This window comes from Ahaetulla prasina, chromosome 1 (genome assembly GCF_028640845.1).
Source record: "Ahaetulla prasina isolate Xishuangbanna chromosome 1, ASM2864084v1, whole genome shotgun sequence".
Classification (NCBI taxonomy): Eukaryota; Metazoa; Chordata; class Lepidosauria; order Squamata; family Colubridae; genus Ahaetulla; species Ahaetulla prasina.
The window spans coordinates 328451384-328474209 of NC_080539.1; positions in this window are offsets into that span (position 1 = coordinate 328451384).

Here is a 22826-nt window from a genome sequence, read left to right on the forward strand (position 1 = left end):
TGAGTCTGTTTGGGATGAGTTTGACCCTGTGGCTCCGAGGGCGTGGACAGGTTGTTGGGAGGCTTCACGCCACGACATGTTTACTGGACCCGTGTCCTTCCTGGCTGGTACTGGCCACTCAGGAGGTGACACGAGGCTGGCTCCAGAGGATTATCAACGCTTCTTTGTTGGAAGGGGTTTTCCCTGCCGCCTTGAAAGAGGCGGTGGTGAGACCCCTCCTCAAGAAGCCCTCCCTGGACCCAGCTATTTTGGGCAATTATCGTCCAGTCTCCAACCTTCGCTTTGTTGCGAAGGTTGTAGAGAGTGCTGTGGCGCGACAGCTACCCCAATACCTGGATGAAGCCGTCTATCTAGACCCGTTCCAGTCCGGCTTCCGACCCGGATACAGCACGGAGACAGCTTTGGTCGCATTGGTGGATGATCTCTGGAGGGACAGGGACAGGGTTACTCCTCTGCCCTGGTCCTATTAGACCTCTCAGCGGCTTTTGATACCATCGACCATGGTATCTTGCTGCGCCGGTTGGGGGGATTGGGAGTGGGAGGCACCGTGTATCGGTGGTTCTCCTCCTATCTCTCCGACCGGTCGCAGACGGTGTTGACAGGGGGGCAGAGGTCGACCGCGAGGTGCCTCACTTGTGGGGTGCCGCAGGGGTCGATTCTCTCGCCCCTTCTGTTCAACATCTATATGAAGCCGTTGGGTGAGATCATCAGTGGCTTCGGGGTGAGATACCAGCTGTACGCTGATGACACCCAGCTGTACTTCTCCACCCCGGGCCACCCCAATGAAGTTGTTGAAGTGCTGTCCCGGTGTTTGGAAGCCGTACGGGTCTGGATGGGGAGAAACAGGCTCAAGCTTAATCCCTCCAAGATGGAGTGGCTGTGGATGCCGGCATCCCGATTCAGTCAGCTGCAGCCGCAGCTGACTGTTGGAGGCGAGTTATTGGCCCCAAAGGATAGGGTGCGCAACTTAGGTGTCCTCCTGGATGAACGGCTGTCGTTTGAGGATCATTTGACGGCCGTCTCCAGGAGGGCCTTCCACCAGGTTCGCCTGGTTCGGCAGTTGCGCCCCTTCCTTGATTGGGATGCCTTGTGCACAGTCACTCATGCGCTCGTTACCTCTCGCTTGGATTATTGTAATGCTCTCTACATGGGGCTCCCCTTGAGGTGCACTCGGAGGCTTCAGTTAGTCCAGAATGCAGCTGCGCGGGTGATAGAGGGAGCTTCGCGTAGCTCCCGCGTAACACCGCTCCTGTGCAGACTGCACTGGCTACCTGTGGCCTTTCGGGTGCACTTTAAGGTTTTGGTCACTATCTTTAAAGCGCTCCATGGCTTAGGGCCTGGGTACTTACGGGACTGCCTGCTGTTACCACATGCCTCCCACCGACCCGTACGCTCTCACAGAGAGGGACTTCTCAGGGTGCCGTCCGCCAAGCAATGTCGGCTGGCGGCCCCAGGAAGGTCCTTCTCTGTGGGGCTCCCACTCTGGAACAGGCTTCCCCGGGTTTCGCCAAATACCTGACCTTGGACCTTCCGTGAACTGAAGACACATCTTTTCATTCGCGCGGGGCTGGCTTAAATTTTATCGATTTTAAATTTTTTATTAATAATTTTAAATGGGGTTTTAGTTTATTATATATTTTAAACTTTTTAGGCTAATTATAAAATAAGTTTTTTAATTTGCATTTTAAATTGTACATTGTATTGCCTGTTTTATTTTTGCCTGAACACCGCCCTGAGTCCTTCGGGAGAAGGGCGGTATAAAAATCAAAATAATAAATAAATAAATAAATAAAAATCTTAATTAGAGTTTATTTTGGGGATAAAGCTTGTACTGGGCACACGTAAGTGGTGGGTTCCACTTGCCTTTGCTACCAGTTTGCAACTGTGACCGCGTGCGCAGCACTTCTGCACGTGCGCAGAACCTTCTGCATGTGCGCAGAACCTTCTGCACGTGCACAGACTGTCCGTGATGACATCGGGGTGTGTGGGCGAAGCCTCCACTACCACCACTACCGGTTCGTGGGAACCAGGGTGAACCAGTAGAAACCACCACTGTAAAAATCAAGCTAGGACTTATTTTCTGACTAGGTTGTATTTTTAGGAAAATATGGTAAATATATATAGAGAAAGAGAGACAGGCTTCTTATACAGGTTTGGAGCCAACTGCTTGGATTTCCAGAACAGAATGATAAACAAGAGGGGGTCCTGGGCAAGCATCAGTTCTGCCCATCAGCTGCTCAAAGATGCCAGATGTTGAAATCAGCCCTGCACAGGCTCTTTTATTGTTGATTCAGATTTTTGTCTTTCGGTGAGATATTAGATGGTTTCTTTCAGCTTTTAGACAGCTGAAAGCTGAAGAATAGGACTATCTGACATGAAGTGTTCAAACATATTCCCAGGCACCATGCTGATCCGATGATCATATATCAGGAAGAGTGGTTCCAGTGTTCCTGAGAGATTGCATTGAGCAGAGGTAGCCTTACAGATTGTGCAAAATGGGTGTTTGTCTTCAGTTGATCTCATGCTGTTTCTATCTAAAAGCGGAACAATTTTATTTTAGCCTCTCTTTTGTGTACTTGCACTTTTAGAAAGATGTATTTTTGTGCTCTTTCTTGTCAATGTATTTTTAAACACATCCACATGACAGTTGAAGTGAGCAAACGGAACCTGTAATCTTTCAGTAAAGCATGAAGAACTTGGTTTGCCCTTAGTATTTTTGTTTTTAATTTTTTATTTGCCTTGATTTCTTTTTTCTTTTCTTTTTTCTTTTTTTCTTTCTTTTCTTTTCTTTTTTTTTTGCATGAGTGCTTCACAGCCTCTTGCTTTTCTGCAGGCAAGATATACAACATGGGAAAGTGAACACCAAAAGTAAGGATTCAAGATTTGGTTCATGTAGCTTTCTCAAAGACTATCAAATATGAAAAAATAGATAATGTTAATAATAAAATATGTGATTCTAATTCCTATCTGAATTTTGTTCCTTGAATTGATTGCATGTGGCAGTCAAGGGCATCTAGAAACTTACTGGCCCACCATAAATAACTTCAACATTTTTTGGGGGGGGACAAATCTTTTTGTTTGCTTTTCTAGAAAAAACCCAAATCCTTTGACAGAGATGATGAATCTATTTTGTTATGAAAAATAACTCCTTCAAATTCCAATAAACTGAACCATTGACAAGTCTCTATCTCAATGGGGCAGAAGGAGTATCTCTATGGGTATCAGAAGAACTGGATCAGGCAGGATGCCCAGTATAGGGAGATGCTAAGCATCTATCTGACTAAGGTCTGCAAATTTTGGGGAGAGGTATATCTGGGACTACAAAAAATGAGCGGGCCCAAAAAGTAGGTGGTGTTGCTGGAATTCAGAATATTCCTGTTTTTTCAATCCCTCCCTTCTTTCAAATTCCTTGGAATATAATAAAACATGATTCATTAAAATAATTAATTTTCAGAAACCCCTTTCAGATCAATACACCTAGTATTGTTTACCTAGATGGACTATGTAGGTTCATGAATTGAAGTTAAAGGTTGATGTCAGTCCCACAAATATTTGTATAACAAGGTATATTTGCTTCTGTTTTCTGTTCATATTTAGATTTAAATATTGTTTTGATGCTCTTCTTCTAAATTATTTTTAAATTAAAAAAAATATAGACAGAAGCGGGGGTCGTTCTGGGGCTTTGACTTGACTTTAATTTTCAGAAAAACAGCTTTACTGTGACTTGGATTTTATGGATCATTGCATACCTTGGCTAGATTTAAGTCCAAAGAGAATGGTGCTGCTGTGGATATGGGCCACTTCTGAGCTGCGGTTTATGTGGACCTAACACTATTTATCCCCTGAAATCTAAAGATAAAGGCCTTAAAGACTGTGACTTTACTGTATTCAGTGTGACAGGATTTCTCTTAGAATTGAGATCCTGCTCGAGAGGATATATTGAGACTTAATGTATAAACACAACTTATTTTCCTTCCTTTTAAGAATTTGATAAAAGAAAATAGCAATAAAAGCAAATTGCTAAGAAAATATTATGAATACAGGAATAATTTCCATAAAAGATCCTCATTCGGACTCTCTTACTGCTTTATTCCTTTGAGGAAATCTGTTCCTTATAATGGGATAAAAAGCAGATAAGCAAAAAGGCAGACTTCTCTTTCTTCCCAGCTTCTTTTATTACCTTCCCCCTCTTTCTTCATCAAAAGGTCAGTTCACACCCAGACGTACACAGAGACAGGCACATCTTGAATAACTAAGCTTTTCTTACTCTGGTATGCATATTTTGTGTAACGAAAAAGATGAAAAAGGACCATTCACAAACTAACTAGCTTACGTTTCAAATTAGACAACAATAAGAAGTTGATGTTATTGACACTTGTAATTGTGTTGTAAGAGAGAGGAGGTAAGAAGAGCCTAAGGGTTGATATAATCATCACGGACTTCATTTCACTTCCACCTATGATTATTTTTGCTTCAGGCACTATGTAGTTGTGCCACCAGACAGGAAAGATTTAGGTTCAAATCCCCACACAGCCATAAAGCGTGGTGAGTGATTCTAAATGAGACAATATATCATTATCTAATATGCATTGCAGGGTTACCGTGACAATGAAAAGAGATAGGTAAAAGTGCCACTAAACAAGATTGTTCCAGTGATTCTTTGGAATATACAACCTAGATTTCATGTTCTAGCAGCATCGAATTCATGTGGTTGTAAAAATGAGGATTTAAGGAAGAGTAAGTTGGCTCATTTTGCTTTTTTTTAACCAAAAAAAAAATGAAAATAGATCAAAGCCAAATAGTTATTGGAGTGAGTTTTTCAGCCAACCCTTGATTTTATAACAAATGCATCTATTATTTTATTTCAGTTTTTCCATTTGCTACTTTTTCCCCATTTTATCCTATTTCTGCATAAAAGGCTAAAAAAAATCTTGCATATTTCATTCAAGCCCATTGATCCAAACATGTGAATTGTATGCAGTTTTTCCTATCAAGCAGTTTGCAATCAATTTATCCTAATATGTAATGCATTATATGATTTCATTATCATATACATACAAAACACACAGACACGCACACACTGTACAGGACAAACTACACTTATATCTTGCCTTTTTTTCTGGGAATCTCAAGTTGGCACAAAGGGATGGGTTCTTCCCTAATTGTGATTTTACAAAAAATCATTTTGAAGGTAGACTGAGGAATTTCTAAGTCCCTGTGGAAGTTATGTTGGGAGCTAATGCTCCCAAAGCAGGAATTCTGACCATGTCAAAAACAAACTGCCATAGTAAGGTATCCCCTAAACCATGGGTCCTCAAGCTATGGCCCATGGGCTGCATGCAGCCCACCAAAGCCGTTAATCCAGCCTGCACAGGACCACAAAGCTGCCCGGCCCACATCACCCTCTCCACCCTTCAGCTGAGTGCAGGACTTACCTTCATGAGCCCCGCCTACAGAATACTGCTGGAGCTGGGGGTGGGGTGGAGAGACGCCCAGGAGGCAAAAAACTGGGTAAAAACTGCACGTTTTTCACCTCCCCCACCTCCGAAGATAGATAAAGAGAGAGAGAGAGAGAAGAGACAAACACACAGAAAGCGACTTCATTGTAAGCTCCTTGGAGCTGAGAAGAATTGCCGCAAAAGTTTTCTGAAGTGGACCACTAGACTCCTAAACAACTGAAAAAATGGTCTAGTAAAAAGAAAAGACAATCAAAAGAGCAATATACAAACAAAGGCAAATAAAACACCCACAGGAGCAAAACAAATTAGAGTTTAATTTGTGTGCCTCATTTAATGGACTGTTAAATTGGCCACACCCACCCAGTCACATGCCCAGACACCCCAGCCGGTCCGGCCCCCCAATAGTCTGCGGGATCATGAATTGGCCCCTGTTTAAACAGTTTGAGGACCCCTGCCATAAACCATGGAAAAGATGGGAAAAAGAAGTTCTTCCATAATGTATTGTGTAGATTTCTATCTAGCAGAGCTTTGTGAAGTATATAGACAGTTCCTGCTGAGTTTGAGTCATTTCCTTGATGGCCCTCTCTTCATTCCATGTTGAGTTGCTTAACCATATCAAGTGTCTGGACCACTTCAACCAAGCTTGCAGTATCTGTATTACTGTATGCTATTTTTTTTTAATTGGTGGATTATATCAGTTACAGACAAATCATGAAAGAAAGGGGCATTTTGATGTAAATTTTTAATCAGCAAAAAGAAATGAGTACATTTGCAATAGAAATGTGGATTGCTTTTTTCTTCTCCGTTCCTGTTTGACCTCCAACTTCTTCAAATGTGCAGGTTCAGCTGCCTCCTCTGGATTTTTTTTAATCCCCAATCTCTGAAATCTTTAGATTTGTCTGCTGTATTTTCAGGGATAGACCTCAATCGCTTCTCTGTCTCTAATTTGTGCAAATCAATTTCATCCTTAGGAGACTGAGTGAATAGTCCCTCTCCAGAGGGCATCTGACACCTTAGTTCAGGAAACAGTCAATTACACCATTCATCATTTCTGACTCGATCATTCCACATTTCTGAGGCACAGAATGATTATTGAATGGATGCTCAAATGGCACATAATTGCCTTTTTATTGTCCATCATTCTCATTTTTATTTCCTAGCCTGAGACTCTGAAGCATTGCTATTTTGCTATCCGGGACATTATCTCTAAATCTTTATTCCTGATATCAAGTTAGTTACTAAAGTTTATTTAAAGTCTGTTATCTGGAAAGAGCTGATTATCTACCCAGGAAAATGTTGCTTATTATTTGCCACACATGTCTTACCTCTATTTATCAGATTATTATTTCTTTTGTTGCTTGCTTTTTCTCAATGCTCAGAAGAACATACTTTGATATCAGCAGAAATTCTGGGTCTCAGGGGTTATTTTTAACCTTTGTTTTTCACACAGAGTGCTTTAGTTTCCTTTGGAAACAATATGTAAGGATTTGCATGTGTGCGTTTATGTGTGTGTGTGTGTGTGCTTTTTTCACACTGACAAGTTTTTCTTTTGAAGTTTTTGAGTTCCTTTCTACAGAATATTTCCATCCCTGCCTTTCAAATTCTAGTTTGTACCAAATTAAAAAAGTTAAAAAAACCCTCTCTGTCTCAGAATGTGAACTGACAACTTTCTGCTTTTCTAACAATTTCTAGATGACAGAATGGAATAAACATGTTGTCACTTTTTTTTATTTTGCTGCAGGGAGATTCTAAAGTTTTCCCTCTCCATCCCCCACCCTGAATTAAATGTTACAGGTTTTGGCCAGGAACTCAATTTTTATAGCCATCTGACTTTAAGCACTGCAGCTAAGATGCTTGTTTCCTATGCTGCTTTTGACTGTTCCTGAAGCTCACTGAAGAAATTCCAGTCTGAATTCCTGTGGTTTGGCAATGGAGCTGGGTTCATTCTTCATCAATACGGATGAATTCTAGAAACTGAAGTCCACACATCCTAAAGTTGCTGACTGAGGTTGAGGAACACTGGTCTAACTACAGCCACTGTAGGACCTGATTACTTGTTTCTTTACTTCTTGCCTTTCTCAACCAAGCAAGAAAGGCATTCTATACCCTTTGGCCCTCTACCAGGGTCTACCAGGGTCTACCAGTACCTGCCTTTTCCTTTAGAACTCTCTTCTCATTGGCTACCATTTTTTGACTTTTCTTTCCCAAATGTCTGTACACAGAGATACCTTTACACACCCTTCCTATAGTCTCTCATTTCAACTAACAACTGCCTCTTTCTTTCTTTTTCTCCCCTATTGAGCCAATTTTACTCTTATTCTACTGTGCTTAAAGCCAACTTTTTGTTTCATCATAGATTTATAACAGTTGGGAGCAATGTCAAAATCATGGTTCAAGTATGCAGAGGAATTTCCCATGAAAGACACATTGGTTTAACATGATACCAGTGTTGAAAAACAAGTCCTAACAGTGAGAAGCAGTGACACCTTTTTTATAGAATTACACTAATTAAAGTATAAATGTGGTTGGATAGAATAACAGCATACCTAACTGGATATAATACAACTTGTGTTTAGTGACACCAGGAGGAGGAGGAGGAGGAGGAGGAGGAGGAGGAGGAGGAGGAGGAGGAGGAGGAGGAGGAGGAGGAGGAGGAGGAATGTTTTTCACCAGGCATTTAAGTAAATCATGATAGACTACAGTCACTAGGAAAGACTTAAAGTGATTCATGATGGAAAATTGTACTTTTAAAACATGGGGATGAGAGTGTGTTTGCATTTCTTCATTCAAAAAATAGGTTAAGAATAAAATATGGATCTGGCCTTTGTCACCAGAGATCAAGTTCAAATCTTTCTCTAATATAATCTCAAAATGGTGATCATACATTATCTTCATGAGAGATTTATAATTTTAACATGTGAAGTGCAAATAACATAAATGAATCACTTGCGCCTCACATCATAATCATTGTTTGGGCATAATATTCAGTGATCCTCCTAGTGTCCCAATATGATGCTAGAAAGTTTATCAATATTATTTTGTCTTACGACAAACACATGAAATAGCTATGGTCTGCCTATATAGGGATCTTAATGTAATGGAAGCAGATAAAATGCTTTGTAGTGGTGAATTGCTATCTGAAAAAAAAAAAGATTAAAGTGGGACCAATCAGTGTGGATCAGCCACTTTGATTTTCAAACAGAAGTTTCTGTGGACTTATCATCTCAGAAGCCATAAACCAAAATCACAATCACAGTTGTAGAGTAACTGAAATGCTTGAAATGATCCTAGTGGGAAGGGTTAAATCTTACCTTGACTTTAAAAAACTTGTGAAACATGTTGTACTTTATGTCAAGCAAATTCTAGTATCCTCTTTTTTAATGCTGTGTCTTCATGAGGTTACCATCATACTTGACACAGCCCATACTTGACACAGCCTTAAGTTATCCTTAATTGTATTGGTTTTAAAATATTGTGTCCCTTATCTTGGCATGATGTCAACCCTGAAGCTGGCCTGACAGGCCATTTTGAGACTTCTTGGGAACCAAGGACATTCTTGCAGGTGTTCAGAAGGAGGTGACTCATGTCACCTAGCAACTGGACTGTATCTTGATTGGACCATGTGACTGATTGTTTTATGAAAGTGACAAACTTTTACTTTTAATTAGGTGAAAATCGCAGGAATATTCAGAGTCGGTTTTCACCAGCCTGTGCCAATATGACATATCCAATAAACTTATTCTTTGAGGAATCTACCTGCCTCAGAGTTCTGTTTGCTATAGGTAGGTTACTTGGAACCCTGACATATGGGTCTGGACATGTATACAATCTAATGTGCTTCAGGCATTCTGTTTCTCATGCAGTCAGGTGACTTCTAGTTGGTGAGATCACTACTGGGCACTTAGGCCAGACATATGTTCAGACATATGTTTCCTTGCTTTTGGTCCCTGGGTCCTTTCTTCCAGGGCCATTCTGCTTTGAGTAGCAGAAAAGTCTACTTCTATAAGTTAATCAGTAGGCTTCCTTTGTATTCACCTGCACAAAACATTTGGGCGCAACATGAACAATTTTGGCAGATAGTTAAACCCCTAATTCCAGCCTTCTGTCAGAGCTCATCTTGTGTATAGTCCCATTCCATGTTAAGTAGAGTGACTGGTGGATATATTCCTGCTAGCTTTGGTGAGAAGGAAAGAAAAGAAAGGCCATGAAATCTGCCGATCTTTGTCCTTGATGTGCTCAAATGAGCATAACATTATTTGCCAGCATCAGACATGTACAGAATAGAGATCATCAAGTGGGGAATACCAATTTTATGCTTGGAATAGTTTTCTGTCAACTCAAAGTCTCATGGATAATATTTTTCTCATTTTTAAGGAAGAGCCTTTATCTTCACATTCAGTAATTACATATGGCTGACTTCATGCAATTCTCACTTGAGGAAAGTGTTTTAAACCTGCTTAATTTGTAAGCATAAATATATCCTATGTGCCTTAGAAAGTCTGTTTTCAACTTATCTATGTGTTAAAAGCATTATCTTAATCCTTCCTTTTAAGAGAAAATAATACTTAAATCAATAAAAATGTTACCCAAAAAAACAACAACAGTTACCAATGAGCCAAAACCAGTGCCCCACAACACTTACATAAAGGCTTTTATTCGTATTGACAATGGGCAGTTATCTATCTCATGTGGTGATGCATTTCTTAGTGATGCTGACTGCTGATCTGTTCTCTCTTATTGCTTGAACCAACAAGTAGGTATCAAGAGCAACAGCTTTGCTCTTGCATTCCCAAAAGAAAGTCCCTTTGCCAAAATGCAATCTTTGCTTCAGAAAAAAGCTGTCTATGTAACCAAGGATCTGACTGCCAATTATAACTTGGGCAGTTTAATCCTATGGATTAACTGCAGCTCTTTCTGCATAAATTCTCTGCTGGGTTAATGATGCAAAGACATCCGATCATGTTCACTGGGTTTAAACTCTCAATTACTTTAGGGTAGTGGCAAAACACAGTTATCCAGTTGCAGGATCAATAAATAGCTCAGCATTTGCTGTCTTTGTGGTCTTTACTACTTTTTCCCAATTGTAAATAGTGGATGGGTCATCAAATTATAAAGAAAAAACCAATGGTATTGCATCAACCATAGTATCAAAAGATTTTGACATAAATGCAGGGACATTTGTCCTTTGGCACTAACAGCTATATGCACCATCAATCAGAAAGAGTATCTGTTTTACTGAATCCAAAGGCTATATCAAAGACACTCAATCACTCAATCATCAAGAAAGTGCAATTCAAAAATCTTTATGCGGCATTTGAAGCAACAGTCTGCAAAAAAAACAACCCAAAACAAAATAAAACAACCCTTTATAATATTGCCTCCAGCAGTTACTTCACTTCATTGTCAAATAACTTTTCATTGCTGTTTTGAAGGCCTTCCCAGGTTGAACATACATAGACATTTTAGTGTGATTGTCAATGAAGCACAGTGGCTGTCCACGCACATGAACATAGAAGTCTCCATTACTGTTAATCTTCTCATCATTCCTATCACCCATCTCCTCCCACTTATGACCGTAACCTTGTTGCTGGTATCCTTACGGTTTATATTGACTGTTTCCTAATATGATTTGATTGCTTATTTGTTCTCTATGACTATCATTAAGTGTTGTACTTTATGATTCTTGATGAATGTATCTTTTCTTTTATGTAACTGAGAGCATATGCATCAAGACAAATTCCTTGTGTGTCCAATTACACTTGGCCAATAAAGAATTCTATTCTATTCTAGAAATGATTTAGCAAAATCTTGAATCATATCCCAAATTCCAGATTATATAGCTGCCATTCAGAAATCCAGTTCTGAGATCTTCTTACTAGATCTCAGAACTGGCATATGATGGCCACACCATTCTCTGTCATCATCAGAAAAGGCTCATCATTTGGACAATCAGGTAAGATTTTCAGTGTGCCCTTATATTGGAGCAGTTCTAGTATTTGACTCCTTGGGATAATTACGAAAAGCTTGAAAATCAAAGAAACGGGAACAATTAACATATCAGTTTGTTTTGACAAGCACATTGCATCCAGGTCCTGAAAGAAAGAGCTAATTTTAAAAAAATGATGGAGGCAATGCAGAGGGGGAAAAAATTACAGGAAAGGAATTCATATATTTCTCAAGTTCAGTTCATAGAGAACGAGAACAATGTCCAAAATAGCTTTAAAACGGTTACCTTAGACTCACAAACTATTTTTATTTTACTCATTTTACATCCTTGCCTCTGATAGCTTTTCCCATTCCCCATATTAATTTATAATTTGGCAGATTATGTTAGGCAAGCCTCAGGTCCTACTGTTTATATAAAAAACAATTTCCTCCAGATTTTGTTTGAATTTCTTTTTTTAACGCTAAGGACCACACAAAGACTTTTGCAAATATATTTATTTTTCCCTCATTCGGTATGCAGTCAAATTTAACTTTTCAACTGTTTTTTTTTTAATAAACTCAATCTTTTACTTCAGGATTTCCAAATAAATGCTGCCTGTTGTTGATTTGTGGCTGGAAAGCATTTCGTCCAAATGTCAATGCTTTTTCAGGTTTTAGTCCTGTTCTGGCAATTGGTATGGAGGAGACTGACATGCTATTAATACAAATAAATAGGAAATTATGAACAAGAATTAAAAAGTGATTCCCACTACCCATTCCTTGGCTTCTTTTCTCCAAAATTTATCATAGTAGGGCAAAATATAATTACAAACAAGCCTGGTTAGCGTCATCATTTTTGCAAACAAAATAAAACAAAATCATGGAAAAATTTGGAGTATTTTTTTTAAAGTCTGAAGGATCTATTTCACTTGGCCGGCGTGAACAATCCAGAAAGCATCAATCAAGAAAAGAAGTCTCTAGAAAACTACTAATGCTGCTGTAAAAAATTCTCATCTTTTTATCAATTCATAAATTAATAAGGGTGGACAAAAATCCCTTGACCAATTAACATATTTTAAAACAGTAAGCATCTCACATAGCCATACCTCTCTTACAGAGAGTCAGAAAGAGGTCTTCTGTAATACTTAACAGTGATACATAAGTATTCTTACTTATTCAGAGAATCTGAATTCATAGAAACAAATGCAGGTTTATAGCTTTTATGTTTCATTTTCTGAAGGAAAATTGTTTAAACCCTTCATTATTATGCATGTATGCATGTAGATATATATACATATATATACCCCAATTTACAGATTACAGATTAACAGAGTTGAAAGGGACCTTGTAGGTCATCTAGTCCAACTCCCCCGCTGCCCCCGCCACCTCCCAAGCAGGAGACCCTACATCAGTTCTGAGAAATGACAGTCCAATCTCTTCTTGAAAGTCTCAAGTGATGAAACTCCCACAACTTCCCTCAACAATTTAAATTCTAGCTGGCCAAGATAGATTTGAATCCCATGAAATTATATAAAGACTATGCACTATTCAATTCCCATCCAGCTATGTCTGCTATTTTCATGCCCTGGAGAACAGTTGCTGATTTTGTTTTCTTTATTTAGGAATCTTCATTCATTCTAGAATTTTTCCATATGCTGCATAAGCTAAAGTCTATCCTTATTTTCTATGGCCTGCTTTGACCAGATCACATACGCTCCATATCTGTTTATTCATATCTTCATATAAATTACATTGCACAATTTATTTAGAAGCTAAAGACGTACAAATCAATATATATGATAGCTACTCTAGTGACAGTATAATGACAAATGCTGAGTAATGGAGTTTTATCTGGGAATTCTGATCATGAGCCTTTCTTCCAAATAATATGTATCAGAACGATAATTTGAAACAGGAACAATGTTTGCCTTCTAAAAGTTCTCACTAAGTACTCAGGCATGTGCAGAATCTGACGATACTGTCAAAATGACAAAACTGTTACACTGTCTTAATGCAAGCTCTATATTGTATACATACAGAAGGGATAGAGACTGCATTCTTATGATGTGATGCTGATTTTGTCATTTGCTTTCCCTTATCCTCCCCACAGACACCTCTGCTAATTCTACAAGGAACCTTGTAGTCCTTAGTAGAAACCCTAAAGCAATGCACTGCTAGGAAAAGATAACATCAATTATCATCCTAAAAGAGGAGATACCAAAGGGAGATCAAATCTATGTTTTCTGTATCTTCCCCATACTGCCTTTCAATAAAGCACCCTCAAGGATTTCATTTCCCACATTTAATATGCAGTCCACTTTGGGGTTTTGGTTTTTTTAAGAAAATATGAAAATATGAATTTGCATAAAATATTTGTTGGAGACAAATTGGAATAAAGAGAGGGAAATCAACTTCTGTGTGAAAATCTTTTGTTCAGTAGGGCAAAATGAGACTTCATTTCTGGAACAGCCTGACAAATCAGTTGCATTCTGCTTAAATGACACCATCTATATTGTGATTTCATAGGGTTTTTTTTTATTATTTCTTTGCAGTGATGTCTTCTGCTTATCCAATAGTAATTTAAATATTTACTTGCCTGTCTCTGCTCTTAAGTAAAGTGAGGTAAATACACATGACTAATTTGTTTCAGATGTATGTTTCTTATACCAAAATGAAAAAGAGGGGGGGATAAGAGGGGGAGAAAGAGAGGGAGGGAGGAAATGGGGAACTGAATGGTAGATGCAGGAAAGCAACCCATCTATGTTGCAGAACACATATGCTAGACTGACAGCTGACTGAATCAGCTGACCGTGATTCATTTTAAAACTAGAACAATAAAACTAAAACTGGAGGGTGACGCAGCATGCAATTTCTCTTTTAAATATAAAATACATAATACATCAGGAAATTGGAAGAGTCTATTCACACCATCTTTTAGGATGTCTGTGCCTGAACTGTAGGAAAAGGTAATGTGGACATAATGAGATAGATAATTAATTACTCATATAGATCCAGATGACTCAACATAAGCTGCTGGTGAAGATGCAGGAGACGAATAGTTCCAAAACTCTGCAGTGTCTTGCTTCTGTTTATTAAAGGAAGCCAACCCAAACAGCAAGGAATCCTTTCATCCTTAAAATAAGTGTAGTCAGCAGAACTGAGTCATTAATAACTCAGTTTTCAAAGATTTCCTCATCTGGTATGAGTCTATACTATTTCATGAGGTATATGAAAGGTAAATAAAGAGTTGAAAGAAGTATGGTTACTACAGTCTTTCCCACTGCTGATTTAACTACATGATTATGGTTTCCATCTTGATTCTTGTGAATACCTAAAGACATCCATGACTGCAGCTACACTCCTGTGTTCAGAGCTCAACTCCTCTGCATATTTTTTTAGACACATTGCTACCCATCTATCAATATGACTATGGGCAGCTAAAATAATTTTAAAGAACCATCAATACCAATCAAATGCAAAGCTAGCGACCAATATTAACAATGAACAGCCTTTAGTACAGCTTCCTCAGAGACTCAGGGGCTGATATTCTGACCCCTTTCTTCAGGAATACAACTTGTTTTCAAGGCTTTGAGAAAGGGCAACAGGGTTGGTTCCAATCTGATCTCTGGGGTAGCCAGTGTGACAAAAAAACCTTGGTCTTACCAGATGGAACACGGTAATCAATAGCACAGTGTAGTTGCCTCTCCTGCCAGCTCTGATGGAATGTAAATGATCAGAGACAGACTCATAAATATGAGTAAGCCTTGCTGAAGTAAATATGAATAGCATTGACTGAAGTGAAATTGTTGCATAAATAAATAAGCACATTTTCCCACTAAAATTCCCAACATTTTTCTGGATTTCATCAGCCCAGAGCATGAGTGACTGAAACCAGGAGGTGTTGGTGACAACTAAACCAAAACAGTATCTAGCATATTTCATACAATTTGAATGTCTTACGGAGTAAAACTGAAGGTGGGAGAGACTTGTATAATTTCTTTTCATCCTTTAGTTTCAGGTGTGACTAAGACTTTGGGAAACATTCTTATACTTTCCAAAAATGGCTTGAAATGATGCCACCAAAAGTGTCAATTTGAGATGCAGAGAAGCTACATTAGGACCTTCCTCATGTAATTCAAATCTGTGGTTTGAATTACAGGTGATTACAACACGAAAGAAATACCAATATTAAAAAAAACCCACCAAAATTGTACTTAATATGAAGAACAGTTTTCAAAATGTAAGTTGTACATTGCCTTTGCTTTTAAAATATAAGTGCCCCACAACTGAGGGTTTGTTTACCTATTTTTTCTGATAAATACAGTGAATTCACTGAATTGGCCCACTTTATCAAATTCAAACATAAAGTAGATTTTAGAGCTGTATGCATTAAACGCCCAAACTGTAAGGTCACAACCAGTACCTTTTCACAGAAACAAGCATTTCCTTAGCTCGCAGAATCCAATCTGGGTCAGTCACCAGGACCAGAGATTTAATTTCCTTTGCTTGTTTGTTGTATATATAATGTATGCAAGTTAACCAGTCCAAACTTCTTTAGCTTCTCTTGGTTTCTTAGCTGTTTTGAACACACAACTGTTAATTAACTCTAAACTGCACATTTTAAGATATTATAGCACAATTAACCCCTTACTTCATCACATGCCATTATTATCAAAGCGATTAAGGCAAGGGTGAAATCTTACCTTCCTTACTGGCTCAGAAGTGCACGCACCATGCAGACCTTCTGTGCATGCGTAAAACCTTCTGTGCATGTGCAGAAGATAAAAAACACATTATTTCCTGATTAAAACCAGGAAGTAATGACACCCAGGCAGATGGGCAGAGCATGCTACCAGATCGCCGAACTACCAGCCACGATCGCTACCGGATCACGTGATCCTGTCTGATACAGTAGCCTTTCACCCCTGGATTAAGGCTATAAGAGGAATTCAGCTCTGACAATCCAATCTTCTGTTTCTTATAATAGCCAGCCAGATACTAAAGGAAGCTTGGAAGCAGCATATAAATGAAATAATAGAATAGAATAGAATAGAATAGAATAGAATAGAATAGAATAGAATAGAATAGAGCAGAGCAGAGCAGAGCAGAGCAGAGCAGAGCAGAACAGAACAGAACAGAACAGAACAGAACAGAATAGAATAGAATAGAGTAGAGTAGAGTAGAGTAGAGTAGAGTAGAATTTATTGGCCAAGTGTGATTGGACACACAAGGAATTTGTCTTGGTGCATATGCTCTCAGTGTACATAAAAGAAAAGATACCTTCATCAAGGAACATTTACAACACAAATGATGGTCATAGGGTACAATTTAACCCTTAATGATAGCAACAAAAAGTTACAGTCATACAGTCATAAGTGGAAAGAGATTGGTGATTGAAACAATGAGAAGATTAATAATAGTGTAGGTTTAGTAAATAGTTTGAAAGTGTTGCGGGAATTATTTGTTTAGCAGAGTGATGGCCTTCGGGAAAAAAACTGTTCTTGTGTCTAGTTGTTCTGGTGTGCAGTGCTCTATAGCGTCGTTTTGATGGTAGGAGTTGAAACAGTTTATGTCCAGGTTGTGAGGGATCTGTAAATATTTTCATGGCCCTCTTCTTGATTCGTGCAGTATACAGGTCCTCAATGGAAGGCAGGTTGGTAGCAATTATTTTTTCTGCAGTTCTAATTATCCTCTGAAGTCTGTGTCTTTCTTGTTGGGTTGAAATAGGAGATGTTACCTCTGCCAATATCAGCGACATAGAGCCTTTGTTCCAGGGGTGGGTTCCAAGTTTTTTTCTGTGGGCATGGCTTATTTGGTGGGCGTGGCTTGGTCATGTGACTGAGTGGGCATGGCCAACTTGAAGTCACTCAGGGCAAGGTGAGGCAGCACCTTGCAGTGAATGACATCAAGTTGGCCATGCGCACTCAGTCACATGACCAATGCTGCAGAGATAGGGTGATTTCTCCCGGGGGACAGCCAGAGCTTTGTCGCCTCCTCTTTTCCTCAGAGGAGCTGCCTCCAAGTCCTTGAGAAGGGACACACACAACACAACACAACAGACTTACACACAATGTGAAAGCAGCTGCACTTTACCCAAAATGGCCCCTGCAACAGCAGGAACCTCACACAGCCACAAAAAGCTCAAAAACCAACTTTTACACTTTACACACACACAACACAACACAACTGACTCACACACACATACACATAAAATGCCTCATACAGCTTTGTGAGATTCTGTGTGTTTGTGTAGTTAGAGTGAAACATTACAGAAACACCAAATCTCAGAAAGCTGCACAAATATTTTATTATTTTATTTTATTTATATTTTTTAGATTGGGGTCTCCATCCTTAGTAACTTTGTTTGTGGACTTCAACTCCCAGAGTTCCTCAGCCAGCAAAGCAGGCAGATTGAGTTGCTGATGAGGAAATGGATTGCAAGCAGGCAGATTCAGTTGCTAGCTGATGCAACTGATGTAAAGCATGGCTTTGCCAGCCCAAAAGGAGCAGCAATTATAGGTAAGTGAGAAGGGGGGATTGGGTGGGCCAGAGGGAAAAAAGATTTTAAACATTTTAAAATATTCCTCTGATGATCCCAGCTGAAGTTGCCTAATAGCAGCCCAGAACCTCTTAACTCAGCTGGGATCACCAGAGGAGCCTTTTAAAACCTTTTGTTTTAACAACCTTTTCGGCCGAAGAGGTTGTTAAAAAAAACTTTTAAAGGGTTCTGATGATCCCTGCTCAGCCGCGCAATCATCAGAGGGTTTTTTTTTCTTTTAAAAGCCTTTTTTTGGCTGAAGAAAAGATGCTTTTAAAAGTAAAAAAGAAAACAAACCTCTGATGATCGGGGAACCGGTTCAGGGGCGTGGCCAGCCAGCCATTACTACCGGTTCTCTGAACGCCAGCAGAGTTTTACTACCGGCTCTCCAGAACTGGAGCGAACCAGGAGCAACCCACCACTGCTTTGTTCTTACAAGCAGCACAGATAACCAGTTCTGTTTAACCCTCAATAAAGATCCATAATCTTCTTTGTATCTCTCTAGTGATTAAATTAAAATGTTTTGTTTGGTTTTTAATATGTTTCACAGATGCAAAATGGTTCAGAAGGAATTGGAGGTGCTTAACTATGTACTATAGTTAGTATAAGGCTAAAGTACCAAAGAGATCTATACCTTAAAGTTGTCTGCAACTTTAAGACTGGCTTATGTCCCAGGACATTTTAATAACTTGATCAAATTAAAAGAAAGAATAAAGATGTAATAAACTGCAATAGAAAACATGTTTCTGCTTTATGCCATGGGGGATTACAATATTATTTTATGTACTTTGCCAACTGGAAAGAAGACACAGGCAAAAAAACAGAGGGGAAAGGATTGGGAAAATATCTGGTTTTATATCTCAAAATACAAGAGATCTTTGGGGGGAAAATATTGATTTGAAATGAAGAAAGGCAGCTTTCATGTACTGGACTCATTGAATACGAGAAAACCTCAGCCTTAGCATATGGATTCAAACTGTGGAGTCTTATTTTGAAAAAGACAAGACAAGAGGGAACACTTATCTGTGGCTGTAATTCTAGAAAACAACTTAAAGACAGCATATTTTTGACACTTATTTTATATGACACAATCTTGTTTGAAAATAATATTGTCTCCCATTTTATGCTAACATCCCTCCAAATCTTAGAGGTGCTTCTAATAAATATAGTAGAACTGGTCAATTAGAGGGATGGAATTCTTGGATTATTTTTTTTAAAAAAATATCCTTTGCATCTGCAGCATTTCTTGCAATTGTTGACAAGTCTCATCTTTTATACTTTTTCAAAATGCCATGCACTCAGAAGCTAACTTGAGTATTCCCTCTGCTTATAGATGGACGACTATTTCTCAAGCCATTTAATGGAAAGGAAAGGCAATAACACAGAGATACCGGATACAGTACATGCTATTTGTTAAAAGTCTTAGATTCATTTCCTAGCATTTCCAGGGCTGCATAAAACCTGAGATACTGGTACTGTTTACTACAAAATGTAAGGGTAGTAAAGGATTTTGCAGATAGTACTTAGTAATAGTACTTAGACTTTTATACCGCGCCATAGTGCTTTACATCACTCTCTGGGCGATTTACAGAGTCAGCATATTGCCCCCATGAATCTAGATCCTCATTTTACTGACCTCGGAGGGATGGAAGGCTGAGTCAATCTTGAGCCAGTCAGGATCAAATTCCTGGCAGTAGACAGAGTTAGCCTGCAATACTGTAGTCTAACCACTGCATCACTATGGTTCATCTAGATCATCTAGATCAGCGGTTCTCAACCTGTGGGTCGTGACCCCGTTGGGGGTTGAATGACAATTTGCCAGGGGTCGCCTAAGACTATCGGAAATATGGGAAGTATACTTGTGAGTCGAAGAATTGCGCTCCATTGGTTGACTCCACAAGCCAGCTGCAGGCTCTTCACATCGCTAGCCTAATCTGGCTTCAGGTGTGATAAACTTAATAGGGGAGGAGTCTCCGCTTTAATGCCTCCGTCCTCAAGGCAATCGCAAGCAGTTCAGATCGCTAGCCAATACGGCTTCAGGCGCGATAAACTTTAGGGGAGGAGTCTCCGCTTTAATGCCTCCGTCCTCAAGGCAATCGCAAGCAGTTCAGATCGCTAGCCAATACGGCTTCAGGCACGATAAATTCAAAACAAAAATAATTTTACGGTTGGGGTCGCCACATCATGGGGAATTGTATTAAAGGGGTCGCAGCACTATAAAAGTTGAGAACCACTGATCTAGATAGTCCTACAAATTTATTAGTACACATCCCTGATAAATGGCCACCCACCAATATTTGAACACTTACAGAAAAGGAGAGAGAACCACTTCTTACAAGCAATCTACTTCATTGCTGAACCCCTCATAAATCAGTGCTGGTAAACCTGTTTCTTTGTTAACCCATACGAATAAACCAATATGGGCTGCACTTGATAATGAGAAAGCTAGAGCCAACGTGGTAAAGATTTTGCATTATTATAGGGTCATCCCAATTACCAATTCTCACATGTAGAGAAACTGCTGAACTAAATTAATTTAGCAGAGTTGTTTTAAGGCTCCACCCTCTTCAATATCATTTTAATTATGATAAATTCATTATAATGTTTTCCTCCTTATCAAACTGACATGAATATATACGTAGATATCACAGAGTAATCTTTATCAGAGATATGCATATAGAGCAGATTTGTGTGATATATCTCCAGAAAATTTTTCAGGGACCTCTCCCTAAATCAGTTAGTCATCAAAACAAAGAAGCCAAGTAATTAAATTGTCATGGAATATTCATTTCCATGATGTCTCAACAGGTATTTAAAATAATCATACTAAATAAAATAAACTGGTATTATTCTCTTGTATATTTATTATTATATTCTAATTCCACTAATTGTGTGTCACAGCTAATATTGGTTGATTTTCCTCTTCATGATTTGAACTCTATCTAAGGACTTAAAAATGATAAAAATAGCATCTTGTTATCTAAAGATTGCTCAGTGTTGCTGTTATTTGTAGTTGGGCTATGATAAGGTGTTGTGTTTTTTGTTGTTTTTTTCAAATTTAGACAATCCGTATTTTAGGTCTTTGTGACACTGCATCTATGGGTCCAAAACCAATTGGTCCTAAAAAGTGAATGCTTTTTTCTCCAAATATTTGTAATTTTTATAGTATTTGCGCATCTTAATATTTTGGGTTTTTTCCAATTCTTTGTCTTCAATATTACTTTATCTTATGGTTATCAAGGTTATCAATAAACTAAATGACATGACCTGTGTTTAACACACAAAATCATCTATTGCAATACCCTTCCTGTAAAAGACTACTTCAGCTTCAATCGCAATAATACAAGAGCAAACAATAGATTCAAACGTAATGTCAACCGCTTCAAACTTGATTCCAGAAAATATGACTTCTTTAACAGAGTTGTTAATGCTTGGAACTCACTACCTGACTCTATAGTCTCAACTCAAAATCCCCAAAACTTCAACCAAAAACTGTCTACTATTGACTTCACCCCATTCCTAAGAGGACTATAAAGGGCGTGCATAAGAGCACAGAAGTGCCTACCGTTCCTGTCCTATTGTTCCCTTTCATTATATCTAATTAATATAGTTGATGCATACTTTTGCTCATATATATGTTCTTTTCTTTTATGATGTGTTGTTGTTTTATGTCGATGTTTACGTATACTGTTGTGACAAAAATAAATTAATTAATTAAAAAAAATAAACATGGTTGTTTCCAATGCCAATTGTATTAGCTGTGTTGTATCTGTTCCAAGTGTCAGGCAGTCTGGATTTTAAAATCCTATAAAACATTTGTTTTCACTTTCAATGACTTTCTGTGATTTCATATTCCCAGTAATGCTTATTGATTGTGAATCCATACTTTTGACATAAATGCCAATATATCTTTCCAACTCTATCATGCCCTGTTTTCTAATCAATCTTGCAATTTTCCCCTATATATATTACATGATCAACTATTTCATTTTATCTCAACACAATCCATATTTGTTACCTAAAGTAGTATTTTCTATCTTGGCCTTGATGACATTTGATATAGTGCTGCTTTTGAGCGGCCAGAAAGATTATTTTTGTTTCCTTTCAAATGTACGATTTTAAGGAACTGCCATTTATTTATTTTATTTATTTATTTTGTCACAACATCATACAAAAAGATTATATAGTATATAAACATATATATGAGTAAATGTTAGGAGGTATAAGCATATATATATATAGGAAGAAGAAAAGAAAAACAATAGGACAGGAACGGTAGGCATGTTTGTGTGCTTATGCACTCCCCTTATGGTCCTCTTAGGAATGGGGTAAGGTCCATAGTTGAAAGTTTTTGGTTAAAGCTTTTAGGATTATGGGAAGAGACCACAGAGTCAGGTAAAGTATTCCAAGCACTGATGATTCTGTTACAGAAGTCATATTTTCTGCAATCTAGATTAAAGCAGTTAACATTAAGTTTAAATCTATTGGTTGCTCTAGTATTATTGCAATTAAAGCTGAAGTAGTCTTTGACAGGAAGGACATTACAATATATGATTCTGTGAGTTAAACTTAGGTCTTGTCGAAGGCGACGGAGTTCCAAGTTTTCTAAGCCTAGGATTTCAAATCTGGTGGGATAAGGTATTTTGTTGTTTTCAGAGGAATGGAGAACTCTTCTTGTAAAATATTTTTGGACACGTTCAATTGTATTGATGTCAGAGATGTGGTGAGGGTTCCAAACAGGTGAGCTGTATTCTAGAATTGGTCTAGCAAATGTTTTATATGCTCTGGTTAGTAGTGTGGTGTTTTTGGAAAAGAAGCTAGGCAAAATTAGGTTTACAACTCTTAGAGGTTTTTTTGCTATGTAGTTGCAGTGGGCTTTGGTACTTAGATCATTTGACATGAAA